Source organism: Notothenia rossii (genome assembly GCF_949606895.1).
Source record: "Notothenia rossii genome assembly, chromosome: 12".
NCBI classification, from domain to species: domain Eukaryota; kingdom Metazoa; phylum Chordata; class Actinopteri; order Perciformes; family Nototheniidae; genus Notothenia; species Notothenia rossii.
The window spans coordinates 8,368,435-8,393,037 of NC_136911.1; the positions used below are offsets into that span (position 1 = coordinate 8,368,435).

The window sequence follows — 24,603 nt, forward strand, 5'->3', positions numbered from 1 at the left end:
AGAATATTACAGATGGACAGTTTCCTCAAAGGGTTTTAACTTCACCCTTTGAATGCTAGAGTAGTTTGTGCGCTCAATCCTCAGCTATATCATAATAATGAATATTTTTATAATGAACCTCCTTTGAGGAATTTCAGGACTACTTTTTAAATATAAATCTGGTCATGTGATGTTGACATATCAGTTCACGCTTGCTAAATGTGATTTTACACACTCCTACTGCAATTTGAATAAGCTCTTAACAGACCTGTGCATTACTCTGTCAACAAGCAGTGGAACAAATGAACAGCGAAGATGTGTGGTTAACGTCCTGGTCTTGATTATTCCACCCTTGGCCGGCAATCTGCTTTATCGTGAGCCTCAAACATTACCCGCAGAATTTCCCATAATGCTCTTATTTTCCCCATTTCCTTTTTTTTTTCTTCCTCTCCAACCATTCCTGTATTTTCTTGCATTTATCTGGGGACCGTGTGTCTTGTTTGTTGGAGGCACACACTGTTTTGCATTCGCTAACACACACAGAGCATAAATATTGGATCAAGTAAAGAAATCCGAGGGGCTCTCTTCTGAATGATATCGGCGAGTCGGCCTTTGGAGCTAGCAGGAATGCCACAGTCGCAGTCTTTAAGAGACTCAACGCATGAAAAAAGAGAGAGGGAGAATAAGGTGGAGTGAGAAAAGGAGGGAGAGAGTCAAATGGCAGTTTAATCCTGCCTGAGTGTTATCTCGCAGGTGTTTTTCAGACTGTGCACTCTTTGGAAACTTTGAAATCAGGCCAAGCTTTCATGTGCAGGATAAGGTATAGTCTGTGCCTGGCTATTTGTTGGCAATAAACATCAATTCAACAGTGCAAGACTCTAGTTCACAACTCTACTTGCTCTACATATTATCCCCCCAAACTCCTAGTTAGGCAAAAGGCCACGTTGCTTACTTTATCCGTGAATAAGGCTGCCCATTCCCACAACAACAGGTCATCACAATGCATGATGGGTTGCGCTGACAGCTGCATAAAGTTCTCTAAATTCATTTGAATCTATGTCATTTTACCTCAAGCAATTAGCTCGCTGCAGCGTTCCACAAAAACCCATATGGATATAGAGTTACATATCTCCAGCATATTCACGCAAATGTTCCTGACTTCATTAGAATTGAACTCTGCACATAGATAGCCTCCCTAGAAATGAGAGAGATTGTAAAAAAGCGGAGATGAGACCAGACCCGTTGCCCCCTGCAGGCATCTGGTATCGGGTGTCGCTGTGTTTTTATGACCCAGTACTACATCACCAGGCTCCCGCGACGGTAGATGGCTTGGTAGCATTCAGTTCTCCAAGAGAATGTGCTGTTTTATTGGCCTCCTCAGTGTTGAGTTGTCCCTTGTGCCCATGTAATACAGCAGCCACTATCAGAGGGGAAAGACCCCCTCTCTGATTAATCGACAGTGTATGTTTCTCAATGCTAGCTTAGTGCTCATGTTCCATATTTTCTAATGGTTATGGGAACAGTCATTCAGAGTGCTGCTGAGGGAGCCATCAGTCAGGATGGTGCAAGGCTGAAGCGGGCCCAGGAACAAGAGCGAAGCATGTGGGTATGAGAGCATGTCTGGCAAGAAATGGAAGAAGGTTTGGACAAGAAAAACAGATGGAAGGCTGCATGTATGAAGTGTTTTTCGTTGCACAACCCAAAAAGTAAGCACTGGTTTTTGTAAGTGTCATCTTCGGCATGACGTTTCCCTGCACAGCAGCTTGCTTAGCCACCACACTCACCTTCTGTTGTGAGCCTAAGTGACGCTTAGCACCTCTCACCAGGTAATGGCTAAGTCATTCTGACAACAGCGTGGGGCACATATTAGATCCAAGGGATAGGGACCATTCAGTGCACTTGACTCCCTGTAGCTTGGCATTATGGGAAACGGACTTGGGGGCCAAATGAGACAGGCCATGGAGAGGAGATGTTTTTTTCATTACGTTTTAAATCCCACAGAGCCTGGATACTTCAGTGTCTCAATATAATGCCCAAATTCAATGTGGCATTTCATAACCGGGCTCTCTTCACGGTACTGTAACTGTGCTGGTTCTGATGGAGAGAGCAGCCCTCTGTATGGGAGGTTGAGAAGTTATACATATTAATCAGTGCTTTGGAGAGGATATTTCTCCGAATAATATGCAGGCATTGCAGCATTGTAAACAACCTTTTGTTGGAATGTCAACATTAATGTTGTCATTTCAAAACCAATTTCCAGCCACATAGTCATTTAAATCTGCACGGAAAGAAAAGGTTTGGAGCTAAATCTATTCCCTTGAGAGGAATCCATCCATATCTTTTGCTTCTAGTTCAACTTTGACAAGTGAACACACGCTGACCAATAGCAAACCACTTATTAGTGCTAAGCTAATGAAAATATTGGTCCTGTTAGCAACTAAGCAGACAGGCATGAAAGCTAGCTAAGAGAGCTATTTTCAAATTCCCAAAAGCGATGCTGGGCTGTGAGACAATTTGTTGGTGTACCAGCTACAGTAACAAAATATGTGCAGCACATACAATCTGTGGGCATACAAACATAATCATGGTATGGTCAGACACTAAGCAGTTAGCACCTTTACATTGTTCATAAAATACTTATAAAAATGTATTTGGAGTAAGCAGATTTCACTGTTACGTCATTTCCTATCAACGCAAAAAAAGAAAGAAATGCACTACGGCATATAGAATGACATTAAAGTATATACAAATGGGATATTCTTTAAGCCAGGAGCTAGATAAGAAACTGTATGATTGGATGTGATTGAGGGAGGTGAGTGACAGACAACCAACTGGGGCTTGTACTGTGTGATAAAAATAATAATATTTGAACAGAGCACATTTGACATTTCAGCGGTGTAAGGGCAAAAGTACAAGCACAGGTTGTACACCCTGGAGCCTAAACCTGCCTGCTTCCCAAGTCCTCACAATCTCACCTTCCATCACAGAAAGCAGGTTTATACATCTCCCCTCTGCCACCTCATTTCATTTTATTCTCCTTACTCAGATCAGCAGCAAGAGTCAATAGAATTGCAAAAACATTGGATCCATCCAAGCAAAAAATGTGCTCCAAACACTGCCCGGCTCTGGCCAGCAGTGACGATGGGGCTCTGCTTTGTGAGAGGTTATCAGCCGGAGCAGAGATGGCCATGGTTGAGACCTGTTGGTCAGCCTGGAGAGCAGCTCAGAGGTGGAGAATATGTGGCTGATGGATATCTTTAAATTATATCTGGGAGACGACACCTCTGGCTGCCTCGATGAATATTAACAAACCTCCCTGCTGCTGTCCAGTTACCCCGAGCGATCTTCACCGCTCCGATCCCTCACAGATCCTTTACAGTTAACACGTGTCCGCACTTTTTATTCATCAGGCCAGCATGGTGGGGTCAGTCAGTTGGTTTGTCATTGCATCACTTTGGGCCAGAATGATATATGTTCTGCCATGAAATGTATACAGACAATCATGGTCCCCAAAAGATAAATCCTACTAACTTTGCTGATCCCCCAATGTTTAATCTACGACCATAATCAGGTCAAATTTCAAATGTACCCTATGCTCTCTTTTTTTGCGATCAAAATCCTGTAAAATACTGACATGTTCATTGAGTTTAGTGCTAATAAAATTGGCACTCTTACGCGTTTGCTTGTACACTGTGCTTGAACATGCGGTCCGTTGTTCAATGCTGCTGTAGTTGGATTGGAAAAAGAACATTTGTTTTGTACTTATTTTGGAATGGCCTAAAACAACATTTTTTTTGAGTAAGATGTCAGGAAACTGGACTTCTTCCTAAGCAGGACATGTAGCTTGTCTTCCCATCCTGCTCTTGCCTCATCTCCTCTACCCCCATCCCCCCGGTTTCTCGTGGTGATTGCCTTGCCGGCTATCTCTGGCCAGCAGGTCTGTTTGTGCAGTCTCTCTGTGTGTGTCAAAAAAAGAGAGCAGCCTGTTAATTTCATGATCTGTCACACGTCTGCCTTTCTGCGACGGGCAGTGGGCGTCGGGGTCTGGACGTCCTTATCGCTCCGTTCATTCCTGTCCATCCCCTGCCAGACTGGACTCACATGACACATCTGAGAAGCAGGACTGAATTGGTTTCCTCATTGAGAATAGGTCAGCTCACAGTTGGGATGATTATCTCAATGCTATGACTTTGAATATAGTTCAAACAGTGCTTTAGGGGCAGTAGACGCTATCAATAATGACATCTGTATACATTTGCGTTCAAACTTTACCAGCGAGGGAATGGTGCAACTTTAGATATGAAATCCCTGCATAATATGAATACATATTTTTATGCAGATGATGTTGATCATTCGGTAGCAGTGTAATTCAATTTAACAATGGTCCAAGAAACAATTCAGAAAATGTAATATCGCCTTGACAGCTATGATATCCTGTTGAGCGTCTTCATTCACTCCAGTCATTTTAGTTTCAGCGTTCAGAGAGAATGGGGGGGGGGGGGGGGGGGATCTCAATATAAGCTTCTTTCAAAAGAAGAAATGAGAAAATGATCTACATGACACTTTGTCAGTCACTAAGCCTCCAGGCGAAAGATTTCATAAAGCCAGAGGAGCTCAGTGTGTGCGATTGTTTGAGCGTGCGCTTTTCACATGCACACACATCAGCCTGTGTTGGTGTATTTTCTTAGCAGGAAATGCTAACTGCAATTAAGATGAAGAACTATGAATAAAGACCTCACTTTTGTTGCAATAACAGCTCTCCAAAGCTGGGGAGCCAGACACTGGAGGGGCACATTCCTCAGTTAATGGAGACCTTTCAATAACTCCAGGCATGTTTATTGGAAAGTTATTACTGTGTTTGTCTTGTGCTTCCTTGAATCATTATCCCAAGTAGTCTACTGTAGCTTTTGCAGATAGCTTTATTTACATAAGGCTATCTACTTACATCAGCGCGGGAATAGAAATTCAAGATCTTACTAAATCCCAAAACATAAAGCACTCTGGTAACCCAAGCTTTGTAAGGATGAATTGGTAATCTTCTAATCAAACCTACGATCTTAAACAAAGACTCTGTATCCATCTCCCTCCGCCTGACAAACACAGAGCAGGTGGGCCACTTCGCTATGTAAATCTGACGGCTGTCCGCCAAAATTACACACAGCCGCAGAAATTAGAAGGGGGATTTGTCTTGCAGGAAAACACAGACATATTTAAAGCATACAAGCACTTCAAAGCCAATGGGCATGCATAGAAAATCAATCTTCACTTAAATAACTGCAGATGAATGCAGCACAGGAACATTTGTGGTGCATGTTAAGGTACTGGATTATTGCCAGGAAGCAGATTTTCTACAGCGACTGTGGTTACTGCTTCTGGCTTGTGTTTGTGGAACAGGATGACGTCTGATAGAGAATCAGATCTGGGCCTCGCCACGACTGCCTGGGGAGCCCGGGTGATGATGTATTAGGGCCCTGCATTTTTCTGAGATGGCTGAATAGCGGTCACCAAGACAACAAAAGGACTCCCGTGCCAGAAAGCATTCCTTCTCCCTCCCACTCTCATGTACTGCTAATAAGAGACAGAGTGAAAGGCAAAGTAAGCCATGGAAGGAGAGCTGAGGGGAAAGATGAGAGCGCTCCCACCCATTCAGAATAGTTCCCATACACTGTAAACAGTAGTTTTCATTACAAGTATTTTGTTTGCGTCTATTATTGCATCTCAGTTTTCCCAAAGCTGTTTGATTGTTGGAGAGCAATGATACTTAATTACAGTGAGTTCAATTCAGACTCAAAGGGAAAACAATTCACCAGGTACCACGGGAAGCTTCTGTTCCATGTTAATGATACACTGCATTGTTCGGTTTCTAAATGACAGGCTGCAGCCAATAGTTTCCAACCAGGCAAGACTGAATACTGATGTTTCCCTTATTTTCAAATGCATAGGAGAAGATTTCAGACCAATAAACCTCTATTCTAAAATCAATGGGCCTGCAGACATTTATTGCAATCATGTCAGAGGGGGTTCTAGCCTTTAGTTGACCTTATCCTATTGTTGCATAAGAATTGTAAACATGAGGAAACATGGCAGTCGAGAATTCCCAACACATCCTCTGACAGAGGCTATGACCTGTTTGAAACACGGGCTGAAAGACTTGTTTGGCGGGGGCATTTATTTAGTCTCCGGACTAAAGGGTGGCACACTTCAGAGGCCAGATGGAAAATGTGCCAGGCAAATGGAGCAGAAATTGTATTGTTGCGGGTAATGACATTCTGCAGGATTCATGCTGAGAATATGAAAGGCGACCCGGCCATTCCCTCCTCCAGAACCTCTCTCTTCTTCTCTCCCCTCTCCTGCCTTCTACAAAGCCTAAACATTGCATACAAACTAATAGCCAGAACTGAAATCCAACAGAGCTTGAATGACATCAAATGTGTGTGTATGTTAAACTTATATGTATATTAGTGCCTACAGTGACTAAATATAGCTTTCAGTGTGTAATAAGCAGGTGCTAACCCGTTGGGGGAGGCATAAGAGCTTCTTATTATCTCATTATGCCCATGATGCACTTTTCCTGTGTCAACGCAAACAATTAGCCTCATTATGATGCTAGCCAACAATGTTTCCACCCTGGCTTAATTAGGGCTCCAGCCGCAACAACTAACCATCATTGGTTTGAGCTCAGACTCCCACAACAGGTGACCATGGATAGACACTGAATGCGGGTTGAGGTTGCATAGCAGGGTATGCTCATGTAAAGTTTTCATTCATTTAAGATAATATGTTAGTAAAATATAGTCATCCATTTTCGTATTCACTAAATGTGTATTCACTTAAATAACCTCACAGTTAATGACAGGAAAAATAACGAACTGCTCAATGTTGGCAGAAAGACATGATTAAGTTATGAATATAACCCTGAAGACCTGTTGAGTGGCCCTCCCAATGTCAGAGAGAAAAACATTTAATATTTAAGCAATAGCTCACGACAGGCCGTGGTATATGCTCACTATATCACAGCTAAGGGGCGTGGTTCGGCCCGACGCGAAGAAGTGAGCTATTGCTTTTATAAAACGGTTTCCAAGTGTGGCAATATGAAAGAAAAATACACACTCTAATTTAAATAGTTTTTATTAGTAAATAATGATGTTCAAAATAAAATAGTCCCTCCGTTGCCTTCTGCACGAAACATAGTGCGAGGTGGTTGCTATGCAACAACACTAACAGCTAGCGAACATATTAGACAGAGAGCGTTGATCTATTATTTGGCTATTTATTTACATTCATTTGTATGTTGCACCCACTGAAAAACTGTCCAGCATCAGTAGAATGGCTTACGAGGTTAATTGTATAGGTTGAGGTTGTTCGAGGCTGTTGCTTGAAGTGGCGAGAATATTGCTCCACTTTCTCCGGTCCCCGAGATTCGGCTTCCAGTAGCTCTGGAGAGAGCTTTCGCACCTGTGGCCACTAACGGTCATAATTTCTCTGCTTTGTTTCAAGACCCGCATCAGAAAGCTTTTGAATGGTAGTACTTTTCCAGTTGGTCTACCTGCTCTTCACGTAGCTCTGCATGTCGTCGTTTAGGTGCTTTTCTTTTGGAGATATAGGCACTGCTCAATCCACTCCTCCATAGTAAGACCCCCCCGGAGGTCGAAGTTAATCTTAAATGTTTCCATCTCATGCTTTATAAGTTTGTTTCGTAACGGAAGAAATGTAAATATATTTATAAAACCGACAAGTCAAATCAAGCAATCGGATTGGTCGATAGCGTTTTTTCGGACCTCTTTGATTACAGATCTGAAAACATCGTTGCTTGCTTTAAAAGTAGCACAATTCATTATGTCAAACCTAAGCGGCAAACTCTGGGGAACAGCCGGGACGCCAATACGGAAGTGCAACACACTGCAGTTCATAGATGAATTGTTTTCTAACACAACCCTTTTATTCATATTAGGTCTTAAAGTGTTTGCATAAATTAGGGCGTGGTCACTTTGATGGACATGTACATGCCTCACTGTCAGCTAACAGCAACTTGTCCACTCTGCTAGGCTACAACCATAGAGGCTACAACGTTAGTTAGTCATAGTACTGTACTTGAGCCTTTAGCTTTAGCCGTGTTCGTGATGATTGTGCCTTTTAGGGAAAATTGTTACAAATACCAGACAATTAAAATGTTGTGCTGTGCGCTTGAATGTACTAACAGAACTTCCAAGAAGTCTAAAATGATAATATTATACATGTTAATCCCGTTCGCAGGTGTTTGTCTCCTTGGTAGCTTAGATTGTTACTTATTAGCCAGCTAAGGACGTAACCCTTTCTACATACATATACATTTTAGTTTATGATTCAGCCTTGGGTAAGACTTTTATAGTCTGGCTATGACGCCCATAATGCTAAACGGGAGCAAATGTTAATAGCCCACTGCGGCTCCGTTAGGTCCGGGCGGCGGAGCCCGGCGTAATAATTGGAGATCAAGGAATGCAGCGAAACGCAGACTTGGTTCGCCTGCTGTAGTATTAGCTAAATAAATTATGTTGAACAAGGCTTATTAAGCTGAACATCGCCACTGATTGTTCTGCTATGTATCAGTACTTCTTTTCTTAACTAGTGAATGACAAGCATTAAGAATAACAAAATATAGCTAATTATCTTGCAGATTGTCTCATTTGATTATGAATGTAACGTTTATATAGGGGAACTACACTGTTAGCAGTAACTTGGTATGCATGTATTTCATGTTAGTTTAGCTTCTTAGCCTGAGCTAGCTCTGTTTACTTCCAGTTCGGAGGCAGCAGGTCCCGCCTCGGCTCCGCCTCTTTGCCCTTATTTGGAGCAGGCGAGATTAGAGTCTGACGTCGCTGTCAAACCGTTAGTGGCCGACTCCGCCTACTAAGGGCTTCTCGGCAACTCTGCAGAATCCTATGTGTGACGTCACGGACACTACATCCATTTATATATACAGTCTATGGTCAAACCTTGGAAACTAGATATCCCTGCCCTAATGCCAAAGGAACTGCACACTGAATATGTTTTGCCGTTTGATGTCTATGTCTGGCCGCTGCCTAAAAAGGAGAGTTTCTGCCCCGTTACTTCTCCGCTGCTTTCTTGTTCCAGTTTTCTTTTCAGGCCAACTGTATACTGTTTGTCTCAGGCGCGGAGGGATAGTGACTTGTGAAAAGTAACTCACAATTCTACCCGTGGTACGCTCAGTATATCACGACTAAGAACCAATCAGATTGCTTGATTTGACTTGTCCGTTTTATAAAAAAGCATATAGAACTGCCCAAAACTGAGCAAGGCTGCAGAAAATAAGGAATGAGAACGTTTATATTTACCATTCTATACAACAGAAAATATAGCAAGAATAATTCACATTGGCAGAAGTTCAGCTCTAAACAGTGCGGGCAGTTAGAACATTAGAACAATTTAAAACGATGAAGTCAAACCTAATTCACTCTGCTCACATTAACTGAGGACACACTGCATTTTTCTTCATTATATCCTATAGGATATAAAAATGCTTTTACTCGAAAATAACATTTTTTTTTCAATTATTGGCCAATTATAAGACCACACGTGCACATTGACTTCACACAACACTCTACTGTACACCCCAACCTTCCTGACTTCCTTTCCTGTGATGAGTAAAAGGAAAGCACCAGAGGCAGCAAGGGAAAAGGTTGTCATTACATTGGGTTGGGTGTTTCTTTTGATTTGAAAGAAATAGGTTGTGCATTAATGGAGTCATTCTCGGCTCGTCTCCTGCTTCAAAAGAGGGAAAAACAAAGGCTGGTAAATGATAGCCGCGAGCATTGTCTTCACATAGGCTTTTGTGAGATGCCTATACATTTTTGTACGGACCTGTGTATGTCAAATAAAGGTACTTATTTAGCTATTTAAATGATATTCCTGTTTCAAAATATGAAACACGGTTGAGTTGATAACAATACCATCAATGGTAAACACAACATTGCATAAATATGAGTAGAACATGTTATGGCCTTGGGTATCTATAACAAGGTCATTTTAACTGTTTCAGAGGACATATTTCAAAATGACAAGATAACAACCTCATGATTGTACTCTCAAAAATAGTGTTGCATATACAGCACTTATTTCAGCAAGTTGACTTTTCCCAATACACTTCTTCTGACTTTTGCCAAAATCTATATTTGTAAGCATCCCCCCCCCCTTGAGTAATTGTCCCTGCTTTGTACGATACACTGCTGTATACTTTAATTAAACAGCGCCCACGTCCTCAAACTGGAAATTGTTTAGAATCCATGGAAAAAACATGAGCCGTGATAATCAAGCTGAAATTAGTGCAGGGCTGCAGACACAGGTGCCGAGCTCCCAGCTGCAGAAACCAGGGCTAGCAATGCTAACTGTATTGATTAGCTGCTAGCACTTTGCGCCACACAATCAGCATTCAACGCGCCATTGGAATTAGCCACATCTGCATCCACTCCTCGTCTTCACAACATGGTCAACTAATCATCATCACAAACCATTCAAACTTCTGAGAGAGGACTTTGATTGCTGTGGAGAGCACGCCTTCAATTGCAAAAACAATGCCATCAAATTAGCAGAGTTTGATGAACATCTTAAAGACTAAGTTGTCTGAATGTTGACGTTTTTCTGTAGCATTGATGAAGAATTGAGTGAATTTAACTTATTTCTTTAATTTACAAGCCTGTTGATTCTAGCATCTTAACCATTCACTGCTGTTGTGTTTGTGCATCACACACAACGACTGTACTTTTACATCAAGTGGCAGTACTTCCTTTAAAGTTCATTTGATATACTTATCTCCCTTTTGTCTTCTGAACTATATTATCTACTCCTTTATAACTTGAGACTTCCTTTATTCCTTCCCAACACCATCTTGCGACACAAATGTCATTACAACCCAGCTAGGCTAAATCTACTTCCATGCTACAAAACTTAAAATCTTGACCTTTCTTAATTCAGAGCTGCCTCTCTAATGTATAAGAATAACCTTCTTGTTAAAAATGAAGATGGTTAAAAAATAATGAAAGGGCAGAAGGAGGGAATATAGGACCACCTGAGAGAGAGGATCTCTTGTGTGGTTCTGGGAACGGACAACAGAGGTGTAATGAGGATCATGATAGACATCAAGTAGGAGTCATGTTACATCAGTTAAGAGGATGAGAGAGAGAAGCAGCCCTGTGAAAAGGAATCAGGTTAAAAAGAAGCCAAGAGAAGCAGATCCTTCACCTCACTGTGTAGCTCGGATTTATTCCTCTCTTCCCCTTGTTATAGCAGCACAAACCTCCACCTGAAGGATGAAAAGCAGTCCAACTGCACAATGCATGCTGTTCTTAACAACTGGGTATACAGGACTGACAGCAGCAGACGGTGTAGCAGTGAGGCTACGCGACAAGAGCTGCTGAAACATGAGATCCTTCCACCTCCCCAGTGTACAAACAAGACATGGCTGCAAGGGAAGAGTGTGTTCTGCAAAAAGTCTCTCGCTCGCTTAGCTCTTGTGTTTTCGGAGCGTCTGGTCGATGCTTATCTCCTACTGTCAAGATAGCTTTCTCCATGTAGAGGGAACAAAGGGAAGAGCACAGAGGTCTGGGTTAATGCAAGAGGGGCAGGGGAGTAAACATGTAGGCATCTGAATGTCCTAAAGAGGTGACTGTGCAGCAAATCAAAAGAAGCCACACATAGTGCTGAACTCACAGATAGGGATGACCTCCAATATGTTATTCAGGGCAGCCGTTAGATACACTGTAAAGAGATATTTCTACTAAGTTTTATTCTGTTTCTTCAGATTAATGGATATCATTGTGTAACATTTGATAGCTCATTTACAACACAGTAGTTGTAGTTGAATCCAGCCAATAATGGAAATTATTTCATTGACTAGGTGCACTGTCCATTTGAGCGAGGGCCCATTTATTCTGAAACCAAAATGGACACCCAATAAATGAAGGTGAAACAAACAAAAAACATATTAGAATGAAGAATGACTTTATTGTACCTTTCCGTCTTTCAAACCCGCACGACTTATGATGAAGTAAAAACGTAAAACATTTTTAGCTGCAGGAAAAAAACAATATCAATATTAATTTGCTAAAGTTACGACGTGTATGGACCAGCCGTAGTTTCCATTACACTGTTCCATTTCTAACAGTTAATGAGGAAGGGTGGTGGTTGCACAAAAATAGCATTGCCTATTAATAATATAAAATACAACAGACAACTTACCATAACTGGAAGTATAAGCTCCGCCCACTTTCTTTGTTTCCTTCTGCTAGACTCCTCTTTTGTCTTTTTATAAACTCTCTGATGTTCAAGGCTCCTAAAACTTTCATCTCTGCATTTTAATAATACTATTTTTAGGGCATGTTTGTAATGATGAATATGTAAAAGCTCAGTGTTTACTCTGGTAATGCTTATGTGCTTCCATAGATGGTGGTAGGAAATCCACAGAGGACTGGGAGTAACCCCATTAGCACACTGCTGGATAACCATGCAGGAGCCCAAGGGAGGTCATTATGAAGGAACTGTTTGCTATCTTCATATCTGTAATTAACATATGCATTGCTGATTACTTCTTTCAGCATTTAACCTAGATTTATATTTGAATCAGTCTATAACATGAAAAACACACAAATACGAACGTGTTAAAGTCAACAGGTTGAAAGCTGGGGGATTTTTGTTCTTTTATTTTGAGTTCCTGTTTAGTGCTGTTTAGAGGAGGTGTGTGGGTTTGAATGGCAGGACAATGTGACAGGAATGAGTGTTGGATTGTGTGTTTCCCAGTGTTTTCCCACAGCTCTCTGTGACGACCAGCTGCGGCACTCAGTTTATACTTGACGGTTCCATATTTACACAGGAAGACGGCATGAATAAAGAACAATTCAATCACCAGGTACCACCTCTGTTTTCGTTTCCCCGCCATACAGAAGAAAGGAAAATGGAAAAGAGGGACAGAAATCATGTAAAAGAAATTGCAGTAAAGCAGAGGAGTGTTTGATATACACTTGGACTGTGAAGGTAGAGAGCCAATTGTGTGTGTGTTTGTGATAAAACAGGTACGAGTCTTTCATCTGACAGAATATACAAGAGGAAGGGGCTGATCTTCCAGCGCAATCATTCCGTTTATTCTGGGTTTTTCATGAGGAAGAAACACAAACAACAATTTCTCCCAGTTCCCTTCAGCTACCTCATTGGCTTTATCCTTTGATAAGATCATTTTATTTGGAGACAATCACTTTGATTTGCATTCTTTTGAAAAAATGCATGTATTCATTGAAGGGAACAGGTGGGGGACTGTTCTCTGTACGTGGCTTTGGTCGCTTCCAACCCAGTGTTTCATTCCACAATAGGGAGGCAATGGGCAAATGTTCAAACAAATGCCAGCATTGCTTATCAGGGCACTGTCTTATCCTTCAATATACGTAAATCTCTCGCCAAGTGTTTCCAGACTGGTGAGTACGCAAAAGTTTGATTTCATGGGCTGCTTGCCTAACTTCTAAATAGCCAAGCGGCAGCATTCTCTGTCCTAGTTTGTTCAATCATATCATTAGGGAGACAGCGGATGTTTCTGACAGCATATTTAATGCAGTGATTAGCACAGTCAGATTTAGCAGATTCAGCTTTAAGAAGGGGTGTCTACCAGTGAGAAAGTGCTTTGTAAACAGAGGAATAGTTATTTAGGGGTTGTAGAATCATTGTATTGATGATCAATAATAGTTTGAAGGGACGACAGGGTTGTACTTGAATAGATGTGTTGCTTAACTTTGTCAGAATCCAAAGTATACATAGTTGTTCTTTCTTTTCCATAGGCGTGGAGTTGCTGTACATTTTGTAGTTCTGTTGTGGAACCAAAGCCATGTCTTTGTCTTACAGCTTGTAACTGCATCTTGTGACTGAATCTAAGTGGAGTTTAGTTACAGGACTGTGTTTCTGTTAGAATGTTCTATGAGCCCTAATTTTGGTCAGGTATTGCCATCACAGCTATTGGAAAGCTAGATTTTGAGCTGTCTAGTTCATGCTAATGCCACAACTTTTCTGCTGCTGCTGCATGAACAAGTGTTCCCACCAGTGAAAGTTTTGTTTTAAAGCACCTGTAGACAATTCGTGAGTTAGGTGACTTAGCCATGATACTATCCCATAAAAAGTAACATTTAAATAGTGATATATTTGGCTCTATTTTGTCAACAGATCAAGTATTAAAGGGAACATGTTGGTTTTGTGTTACAGTAGAAGTATAGGTCAGTTGAGCAGTGCGTGATGACCTTTAGCTAGGAAATGTTCTTTAGCCTGCAGTGCAAAGACACAAAAGTAATCTAAATATGGCTTATTTATTTATTTTTTGTTGTTGATTCATATGGTCCTCCATCTTAATGGCAGCTAGAATGTGAACAGAGAAGAATGTTGGCTCCCTATTGTTGTTTGGTAATGTAAAACAGCACACTTGCCAGAGTTTCCTGCTGTTCATTTCGGAACGAGCCAAGGCCATGATAAACATAAGGTACCAGCTGGTCAGCACCCATTTCCACAGAAGTAATTTGCAAATAGAAAATGCTTTCATGCTACACATACTGAAAGCCCCAGCAGAGGCTGTTTCAATACATTCAGACCAGGGGGAGCAGTTTTGAAGTTGTGCAGGTTTGAAATGCTAATTCCATCCAGGATGATTCTGTACCTGATCCAAAGGATTCTGGAGCTCATGCATCCCTGAGGATGAAGTGAAGCACTAGAAGTATACAGAGAGGAAAGCTAAGGAGTAATGAATTTAATGGAACATTACAGGCATACTAGTTTTCTTGTCAAATCCAAAACGTTTTTGATTTAAAAGTGTCCCTTTTATGCTTTAAAACTAGAGGTGAACAAGCAGCATATCTGCCTTAAAAGAATGATTATTTATGAGTTTCCCTACAGGTGCATAGCAGAAGTTGCATATTAACAAAAGAGACAATTGCTGACTGTTTCTTGAAGGATTCAAACAGAGCTTTAGGGCATCACAGTCTTTCATCAGAATGCTGACGCTGTCAAAATGCCAGCCTGGAAAACACAAACTTGGTGAACAAGGAGAGGCTTGCCTTGTCAGGATTTTGCATTGATATACCAAAGAAGAGGGCAGTCTCTGCTCTTCCCCTTTCTCTCCCTGTCTCTTTCTGTCTCCAATTGTTCTGCTCACTGGCTTCATCAGCAGTTTCCCTCCATTTGAGAGAGTGGGATTATGCAAGAGAGGCAGCATCAAATGATAGGTAACTCACCCACACCCTCCCTTCAATACCACCCCCTCTCTCTTGTCTTTAAGTCTCTCGGCTGCTGAGCATGTACATCTGCGAAGCCTGTAAAAACACAACTCAACAGTCAAGTCACTCACTGACAGGCAGCACCGTCAGCACACACAAGATGCTTTTTGAAGTCAAGGTCAACTGTATGAAAACATACAGAAGTAATCTCTGCAATGTTTGTGTGAAATATTCTGCGTGGGTGTAAAAATACATAAAGGAATGTCTCTTACTTGCAGTAGAGCCTTCAGGATACCATTGTCAGTTCCACTGTAACATTGTTGCGATTGTGTGCTGAGCTTCCTGTGTATGAATGCTGGGACGAGGTCAGCAGAATGTTTTGAAATGACGCACTACTTTTTGGACAATAAAATGCAAAACACGGACTACTTATTTACCTTCCCATTTCCAAAGAATCTCAATCCAATGACATTAAACTACATTTATACTGACAAGTTGTGGTAGTGCTGCATTGACTTTCTGCGCTCTCCTCACTAACTCCTTTGAGAACAACATTAGAAAACATCCAACAAAAATGGGAAGATGCAAATTGCTTCCCAATATCCATTTTGTGCAATGATGAAACAAATAAAGGGCATCTTGACAGCTTGATTACAAATGCACTTTATAAGGAATAGCTTTTGTTTTAGAGTGAATTCCTGCAATAAAGCAGCACTCTTGAGACAGAGCATTTACCTAAATGATTGCTAAAACAGGATGCACTCTCACAAGATTATCAATCAGTCAACCAAAATAAAACCTTTGATGTACTGTTCTTAGTTTATTGACCTTTGACAGAAGTTGTGTGGACCAAGTAGAGCTGTTTTTATTGACCGGGTGGGCCTTATGTGCAGTGCCCCAGAAACTCATCTGATGCTGTCAAGCTAAAGCACATTGATTATTGGGTGTCCGTGAGTGAACTGTCTCTGAACCTTTGTGTCTCTTCTGAGGCGTTGAGTCTTCCTTTGAGTCATGGTGCCGTTCCTATTTTCTAGAGGAACTCGCACTGTCCTTTTAGTTGATGAAATCTCTCAATCTCTGGCCTTTTAAAAGATTCAGCTCAATACCTTTTCGGGACTGCAGAATTCTCTGATCCTCGGATTAAAGCAGGGGGCATTGCTTTGCAACAAAACCAGTGTGTTTTTATGAAGGTTTCATAGAAGATTGAATTATTACTTTAAACAACACAAGCTTCTTCAGTATTGATCTGTTCTTGATAAGCCTGTCTGGATTTTCCATTTCCCAATTAGTATCTCTTCCCCTGGACAGTGTTTCCTGCCCTTTGTGTGTTCTGATAAGTAACTGCTAGCATTGAAGCTATCAGTGATACAATGCAGGATCTCTTGTTTCATTGTCAAACCTGTTGATTATCCCCTTGGCATGCCAATAATCCATAAAACACATGGTTTGCTTTGCCTATGCAAATAGATACAATCTTACATCACACGCGTGAGGTGATATACAGTATTTCGCTCCATTTAATAATGCTATTAAACTTTACTGTGCAATGAAAAGACTGTACTCACGGCCATTAGTGCCAGTGTAGGAAATCAAGTGTGCTGTAATTTGCACCACATTATCGCCTCCACTGCATTTTACTGTTAATATAATGACCTAATGCGGTGGACAGCTTACCACTGTACATGGAGATGCATTAGCAATAAAGGTTTCATATTTACAGGTTAAATATCTAGTCTCTGCATATGTCACATTGATTTATGTATACATGGGTACACAATATATCCCTTTATGAATGAGTTATGTTTCAGCACTTACTTTTTCTCTTGCCATGAAATATGAAAAACGATATACTGCCACAACAAAAAAAGATACACTACAATGAGCAGTGCATAATGCAATCCTTTAGCTGATTCCCATGCAGAGCCGAGTGATACAACCTCACATCCTCTTCCCATGCGTGAGTGTCACCCTGCATTACACCTCGGTGGCTGCACAGCAAACCAAACAGGCTCTGGTCATGCCTTGCAGCTCGCCAAACAATCTGCCCAGCAACATCTTCTCCAGGGTTTGACAGATAAACATGGGGGAAGTGCCGGTGGATGGGTGGATGGGTGTGTTGGTGGTCTTCAAGGCATGGACGTCAGGGATAGAGGGTCAGAGGGTGTGTTGGCCTGTAGCTCGTGGCACTATCTGGAGAACGTGGGGTGAAAATGAAGCCTGAACATAGGACTGATAGCGATGAAGCTGCGATGAATGTTCCACCATGCCGATGTGACTGAGTCATAAGGCACCCAGCGCTATGGGGGTGCTGCAATAGGTTCAATCCTGTGCTAACTTATACATGATTTCCTAGACATCTTACACAGGACCATAGGATATACAGTAGGGGAGATTCTCAAAACCTCCACAATGAAAGCCAAGGAAGATGGGGGTTTGTTGGGACTTTCAGGGCGAGAAAGGGGTAGGGAATAGGGGGGAGGGGGGCAAGCAGTTGGTTCAGAGACGATAAGAAAAGCCAATACTGTAGGAGAGAGACAGAGAGTACAACAGAGATAAAGACCTGTGATGACTTATTCCATAAAGAAAGACTGGGAGGAGGGAGAATCCATGAACACACACACACACACACACACACACACACACACACACACACACACACACACACACACACACACACACACACACACACACACACACACACACACACACACACACACACACACACACACACACACACACACACACACGCACACACACACACACACACGCACACACACACACACACACACACACACACATACACACACACACAGATTGAATTGGGAAAGTAGTTGAAAGAGAGAGACGATTGGGTGTTGGGCTGATGGACGCTCATGGTGGATGTCCATATTATTGTTCTGGCAGAGCAATCTTCTCCAATCTTGGCAGCGCGTAATGGAGGCACGAGAGATACCAGGTGCTGTTACCATCTCAATTCGGAAAGGCAGGGCCACATGCCTGGCTGAATCGGATGAACCCTTTATTGTTTGGCCTGCACTCGTATGGGGTTCTGCCTTTGGGCTCCACTGTTTGCAAATGCCCCCAAGGACAAAGAGCGGGACTATAGAAAATAATTAACAGGAAGGACATGGAGACCATTGACTATCATATCTGTGGGTTACAACAATATAGCTCAAACAGGGCAAGAAGCATACAGTCATGGCAGACATGAGCAGACATGGCAAAGTAAGCTTAACTTAATGGAAATATTTCTGTAAGAGCACTTCCTGAACTTAAGTAGAGTTTGTTTCATTTCATTTTTTATTTGTTCCTTTCATGGTACGCAAAACCCAATGTACAATAATTGCCTACAAAACATGTCTCTACAAGCACACCATTGAGCGAAAAGGAGCAGGTAGAAGAAAAAAATCTTACATTACCTGCCCCTTTCTAAAAAAAAAATAGAAATAGATGGTCTGTCCTTCATATTTTCTTATTCACAGCCAAACTTATTCACAGCCAAACATAACAGTATCTTAGGGTACTAAGAGAAACACAAAAAATACTTATTTCCCGCTTAACGGTTAACGGAAACAAACCAATAAAAAACAACAACACCAACATATCACATGTATAAGGAAAAGGAAAAGTGCAACACCCTCATCTGAGTCCTACTGGAGAAGAAGGTGGAAAGCCGCGCATAATAATAATAATAATAATAATAATAATAATAATAATAATAATAATAATAACAACAACAATAACAATAACAATGGGACCTGCAATTAAAGAACAGACATCACATCAAAGACAACAAAAATATTTACCAATGCAGGACCAGAGTACATTTATTCACATTCTGCTTCATATAGTCCCATTTTTCTTAATTTATGCAATTTCTTTAACTGAAAAATACATACACAATTCTTTAGATCCTTCTGTTGAGAATTCCACAATGTTACTCCAACCACCGAAATACACATTTGCTTTAGTGTAGTCCTTGCATAAGGATGCCTAACATTAAATGTCCTTCTGTGGTCTTCCTTGTCTGATTTAAGGTGCTCCTTGGATAAGTTTACATATAGACACAGAAATGATTTGGAAAAACTCCAAGGCAATCTCTTGTAAAAACTATTAAAATGCCTCAATTGCAATCTCACAGAACAAGTGGCTCTTGTAGTGGTATTCAGCTGATGTGTATCACTGTTGTGATTAAGCACTACTCATCACTCAGCCTGTTTGCGATTATGTCTCAACCAACCCAAAACACACACACAGTGGAATGGGGGGGGGGGGCTTATATGGCACCCAGGGACTGCAGACCATCTGATTAATAACCTGCTCTTTTATTAAGAAAACAGTATTATTGTGTTTGGTCATCTGAGTTTAACAAAACAAGCTAATACACTGAGTGCCTCAGAGCTGATTATCGTCCATTATGTTTGTTTGGAGGACTTTGGTCAGCCCCAAAAGGATTAGGGCTGATTTAGTGACTGAAAAGAGGGATTTGGAAGAGTGTGTGTGTTTGTGCATGTCTACATAAACAACTGTTGCTGTGAAAGTGGGAAGCCAACACTTTGAATCGTTAGAACAAGACTCAGAACAGGGAGCGTGGGGCCTTGTTGCCTGGTGACTCTCGTTGCTAGCCGCACTGGCGATACAATAGGATAATGAAATCTCTTGCTGTTCCAACTCTCCAGGCTACAGTACAAACAGAAGAGTGGGGTGGGGGACAAAGCTAACACTCCAGTTCATTGTAGCCTTTTGGATTACAGCTCACTTAATAACGCCTTTTACTTTGTTAGGGAATAATAGCACAGGACATTATACTTGAAGGAAAGGGGAATTGTTCCCACTGGCCCCTCTGCAATTACCATAAAAGTGTCACTGCCTTAGCGCGCTGTCAGGTTTTTTGATTGATTGCTTCAGAGACAAATGACAAGCGAGTGTGTAACGGAAATATCTATTGTCGCCGTAGCTCCCTGGTGCCAGAGGACACGATGAAGATGCGATCTCGGCATAAGATAAGCCTCTGAAGGCCTCCTCCTCTGCATTCTCGCCTGTCATTAGAGAAGAGGCTTTCTCCCACAGGCCGGTCAGCTTAAGGTAGGTGTGAGGAGAATCTATTAAAGCAACTGTCATGTTCCTTTCTCAGGGACAACCATAGACTCCTTCTCTCACGCTGTCCGGCTGTGAACTACCTTTTTTCCCTATCCCCATCTCCTGGCTTTGCTCACCTTTTTTATATTTTTATCTTTTTATTCCCATGCTCATACTTTTGTTCCCTCACTTCCTACTCTTCTCCTTGCTCCCACGAGTCCCTCTTTTTTTCTTTTCTGTCACCTTTCCTCTGCTGGTGTAAGGTGTCTGACAAAAATCAAATTATCTTTTTAGAAATGGGATTCAGCCCAGTAAGGCCCTATTCACTTTACAACTTGCCATTGTGACGATTACTGTGAGGGAGGAGGACAATAGCAACAAGAGAACATTTAGTTCACTTAGTCTAGGTCTGCAGACTCTACAACCAAAGGGGGAGGAGGAAGAGGAAGACAGGCTGACAGATAGATGGCTGTGTTTGGGAGCCTTGAGGTGTGAATGTGTGTGTGCATGTAAAAGCACACGACCCTGTGTTTCTAATTAGCTGATGTGTTCATTAGCTCCATCAAGAGATTAGACGTTCAGTCAATCATGGCGGTGGAATGAAACGTGTCTTTTAACTCTTCTTCCTGTCACGACAACACATTCTGTTGCAATAAATGTAAAATCAAGGATAAAAATCCCAGTTGTCCTTTAACTTCTCCAACATCACCTTGGCGCCTGATTGCAGCGTTGTTTCCTTGCAACACATCATTCATAACCTTGAGGAGCCAGGGAGAAATAAGAGACTTCTACCACTTAAAATCAAAAGAGAGATGTTTCAATAGCATTGGCAGGGAAGAAAAAAAAAGAGATGTGGCCCTCTTGTATCCATGGTTACCTCGGCTTTATTGCTGTTTGTCTTGGGCAGCAGATGCAATCAAAGTGCCGGAAGAGAAATGACTGGGCAAGGGGTGTAATTGCAGAAGAAGGCGCCACACGCAGGTGTTGGGAGGGCATCGGGGGGCAGGGATTGACCTCTCCAAAGCCTTTCACGCTCCCTGGTATACAAGGGTCTCATTAGCCCCTAAATGTGCACCCACATCATATTTTTGTTTTCCAATTAAGATTTCGCGCTTCGAACTCTCAGGTATGTTATTAAAAAAGGCTAAATGTAAAATGAAGTGTTTCTCACTGCAGGCTTTGCCTCATTCGAGGAATATTGAAATATGGTGGTGTTAAGTTACACATCCATAGAGACTGGGAGGACAAAAGGGAAGTGTGTTTTTAAACGGAGCAGAAATAGAACTAGTCTCCCAGTTCAAGTATCTTGGAGTCATATTGGACTCGAACTTGACTTTTAAGAAACATATTAAGAAAGTATACAATACCATTATATTCAACTTGCAAAATGTTAAACAATTAGACCCTTCTTAACTATCAATGCTGCAAAGTCATACCTCCACTGTATGACTCTATCCCACATTGAATACTGTTTGACAAACTGGTCGTTTGCCTTTGCCACAAACCTAAGACCCATAGAGCAGCTGTACAAGAGAGCTATCAAGGTGTTTAACAGAAAGCCACATTCATACCACCACTGTACCATCCTTGAAAAACACAATTTCTTGAGTTTTGACAATTTTAAGTCTTTTAAAAGTATGTGTTTTTTTTATAAATGTTTACATGGACTGGCCCCCCCTCCCTCCCTTAGGGAAATTCATCCACAAAAAACACACTGGACACTGCACTAGGTCAGAAACCAGAGCAGACTGTGAAGGCCACGGACCACTTTTGGACAAAATGTCCTCTCCATTAAAGGCAGCTCATTGTGGAATAGCCTCCCAACTGAGATACGGGATTGTCTCACTCTCAATAGTTTTAAAGGTCAACTCAGAGAATGGTTGAGAAACAAACAGACGTGCAATCACCGCTAAATGCACTTTAAAACAGGCATATCTCCTCTTGCACTTTATGTAGATCTTTTATCTTCTCCTGCACTTTATATGTCGTAGCTGCTACATTGCACTGCATGTGGTAAATACTTGTATACAGTAGGCTATGCTGCTCTTGCTCTTCCTGCATATCATTTATTTATTGTTGCTATGTATATAAATGTCATGTTCTTAAATGTTGTATGTGACGGGACTACGGATGGAAACTAGCTCAAAGTTAAAATCCGGCATATTTACATTTGAAGCATTATTTGTTTAAAGTGTTCATCAATGTGCATTGTCCCGGTTCAAATAAAAGAAAAATGAAAAAAAGTGTTGAGATGCAGCCATGTTTAGTTGCATTTGAAATCCCCCCTGTTGTCAGGGGTATTGCACGGTTAGCCATTTATCGCGCGATCGCCATTTCGGGATTGGCAATGGAAAGAAAGTATCACTCCCACCTTTTGTCATCTTTCTTTATTTTTCCTACGCCACAGAGGACCTGAGTGTTAAATGAAATAAAGGCAGGAATTCATTCACACCTCTGTGGTCCTGGTGGGGCAGCTGGGGAGGAAACGGAGGCACATTATCTCCCGTGGTGTGGCGGCCACAGATAGATGGCCCATTGGGGCTCTGGAAAGTAGCTGGTACACACACACACACACACACACACACACACACACACACACACACACACACACACACACACACACACACACACACACACACACACACACACACACACACACACACACACACACACACACACACACACACACACACACACACACACACACACACACACACACACACACACACACGGCTTGTGCATGGCATGATTGAACACTCAGGTGTTATTTGCCACTTTAATGACATTGTTTAAAAGTGACTTTTGGAGAAAATAGAGCTGAGAGGAAAGGTTGTGGGGGTTGCAGAACAGGAAAATCAAAGTATATCAGAGTCCCCCCCCCCCTGCATACACATCCACATTTATTTGTTTCTGGCTCAGAGTAGATATGAGGTTACATTTCTGCTGTGTGCCATGTTGTGCCAGTTTGGAGCTCTAATATGCCACAGTTTGTGAAGTCTTCACTCCAGCTGCTGCATGTCATTGACATTTCCAGCATTCTGAAATGACAGATGAATAGTGATAGCCTGCGCAACAGGGAATATGGAGAAAAAAAAACGTAATGTGAAAAGTCAACACTGTCTGAAAGATAGGCAGGCTTACACAATTAACACATTGCCACATAAAAGCCTTTACTGTCACAACCGGCTGCTAGCTAGTTATTGTTGTGGTGCTGGCTCATCAGGGAGAGTGTTGCCTTTGGGGAAGGACACCCAGGGGAGCCTTGGGAGAAAGCATGATGATGACACACACGGTGCTCATCATTCAGGCACACCCCCTTGGGGCCCGTAACTTTCTAATGTTGCACCAACAATGTTGTCACTGGCAACCCGTCTTGTCCACATGGGGGGATTTCTACTTAGTATTGAACCATAATTCTTTTAATTAAATGGGTCAGGGGTTCAACCTAAGTATCACTGTTTAAGCAATTCCACAAAAAACTAATGTCAAATGAATAAACAAAAAATGACTTGAATTAACAAGCTCCCCCATTCCCTCATTTACAATAAATCAAGATACTCAATCATTGAATCTATCGGAGCAGTAAAGAGGGATTTAGAAACTGATGAGTCTTCATCATTTTGTGTTATCACTGACACAGTGTCACATAATCATCATTTATGCATCTACCTAAATGTGATTTATTGGATTTTGGGATTGTTAACAAAAAATATCATTTATCAAAATAACTTCAATTCGATGCATATGGTTCACCGTTAGTTTTTGGAAGCCCAAAATAATGCAAAGCAAATGTAATGTATTTTATTATAAATAAGGAGGTATTTCAACATGCCCATTTTAGTTTTGGTTGCTTTTGAAATGCAGGAAATGCCATGTTTGCAAACATCATGCAAATGTAGAACTTCAATACTGCACTATAATTTCTGAATACATCCAAAATGGACCTTAATGCTCAAAAGTTAATTTATTTTAACTTCTGAATCTTTTATCAGATTGTTCAAAGCATAAACTCAGGCTTCAGCTTTCTGTTAGCATTGAATGCTACACAATTTCAAGGTAGTGTTTGGGATGACTGCGACTTTTTGTAAGTGTTTTTTGTAACTTTTTATTACCACAACTGTTGTTCTAAAACATTAGGGCCACTGACAGCTGCAGTAGTCTGCATCAATAATGTGGATATGCTCTTATTCGAGCTGCGTCTGACAATGCAACACTTGTCAAGGCTAACGTATGTTGTCTCTCAGTCGGAAGGAGTGTTCAACAAATTAGAGAGGAAAATTGTCAGACCAATTATTCTGCCAAGTATGAGCAG

General features: G+C 41.5%; 1 protein-coding gene across 1 annotated transcript in view; it reads left to right on the top strand.

The window, feature by feature from the left end:
- nrp1a (neuropilin 1a) overlaps positions 1-24,603 on the top strand; it is a 185,233-nt gene that overhangs the window by 60,016 nt on the left and 100,614 nt on the right. The window contains exon 2 of the mRNA XM_079662070.1: positions 20,170-20,297. The gene's annotated coding sequence lies outside the window, so the exon portion shown is untranslated. The remainder of the gene's footprint in view (positions 1-20,169; positions 20,298-24,603) is intronic.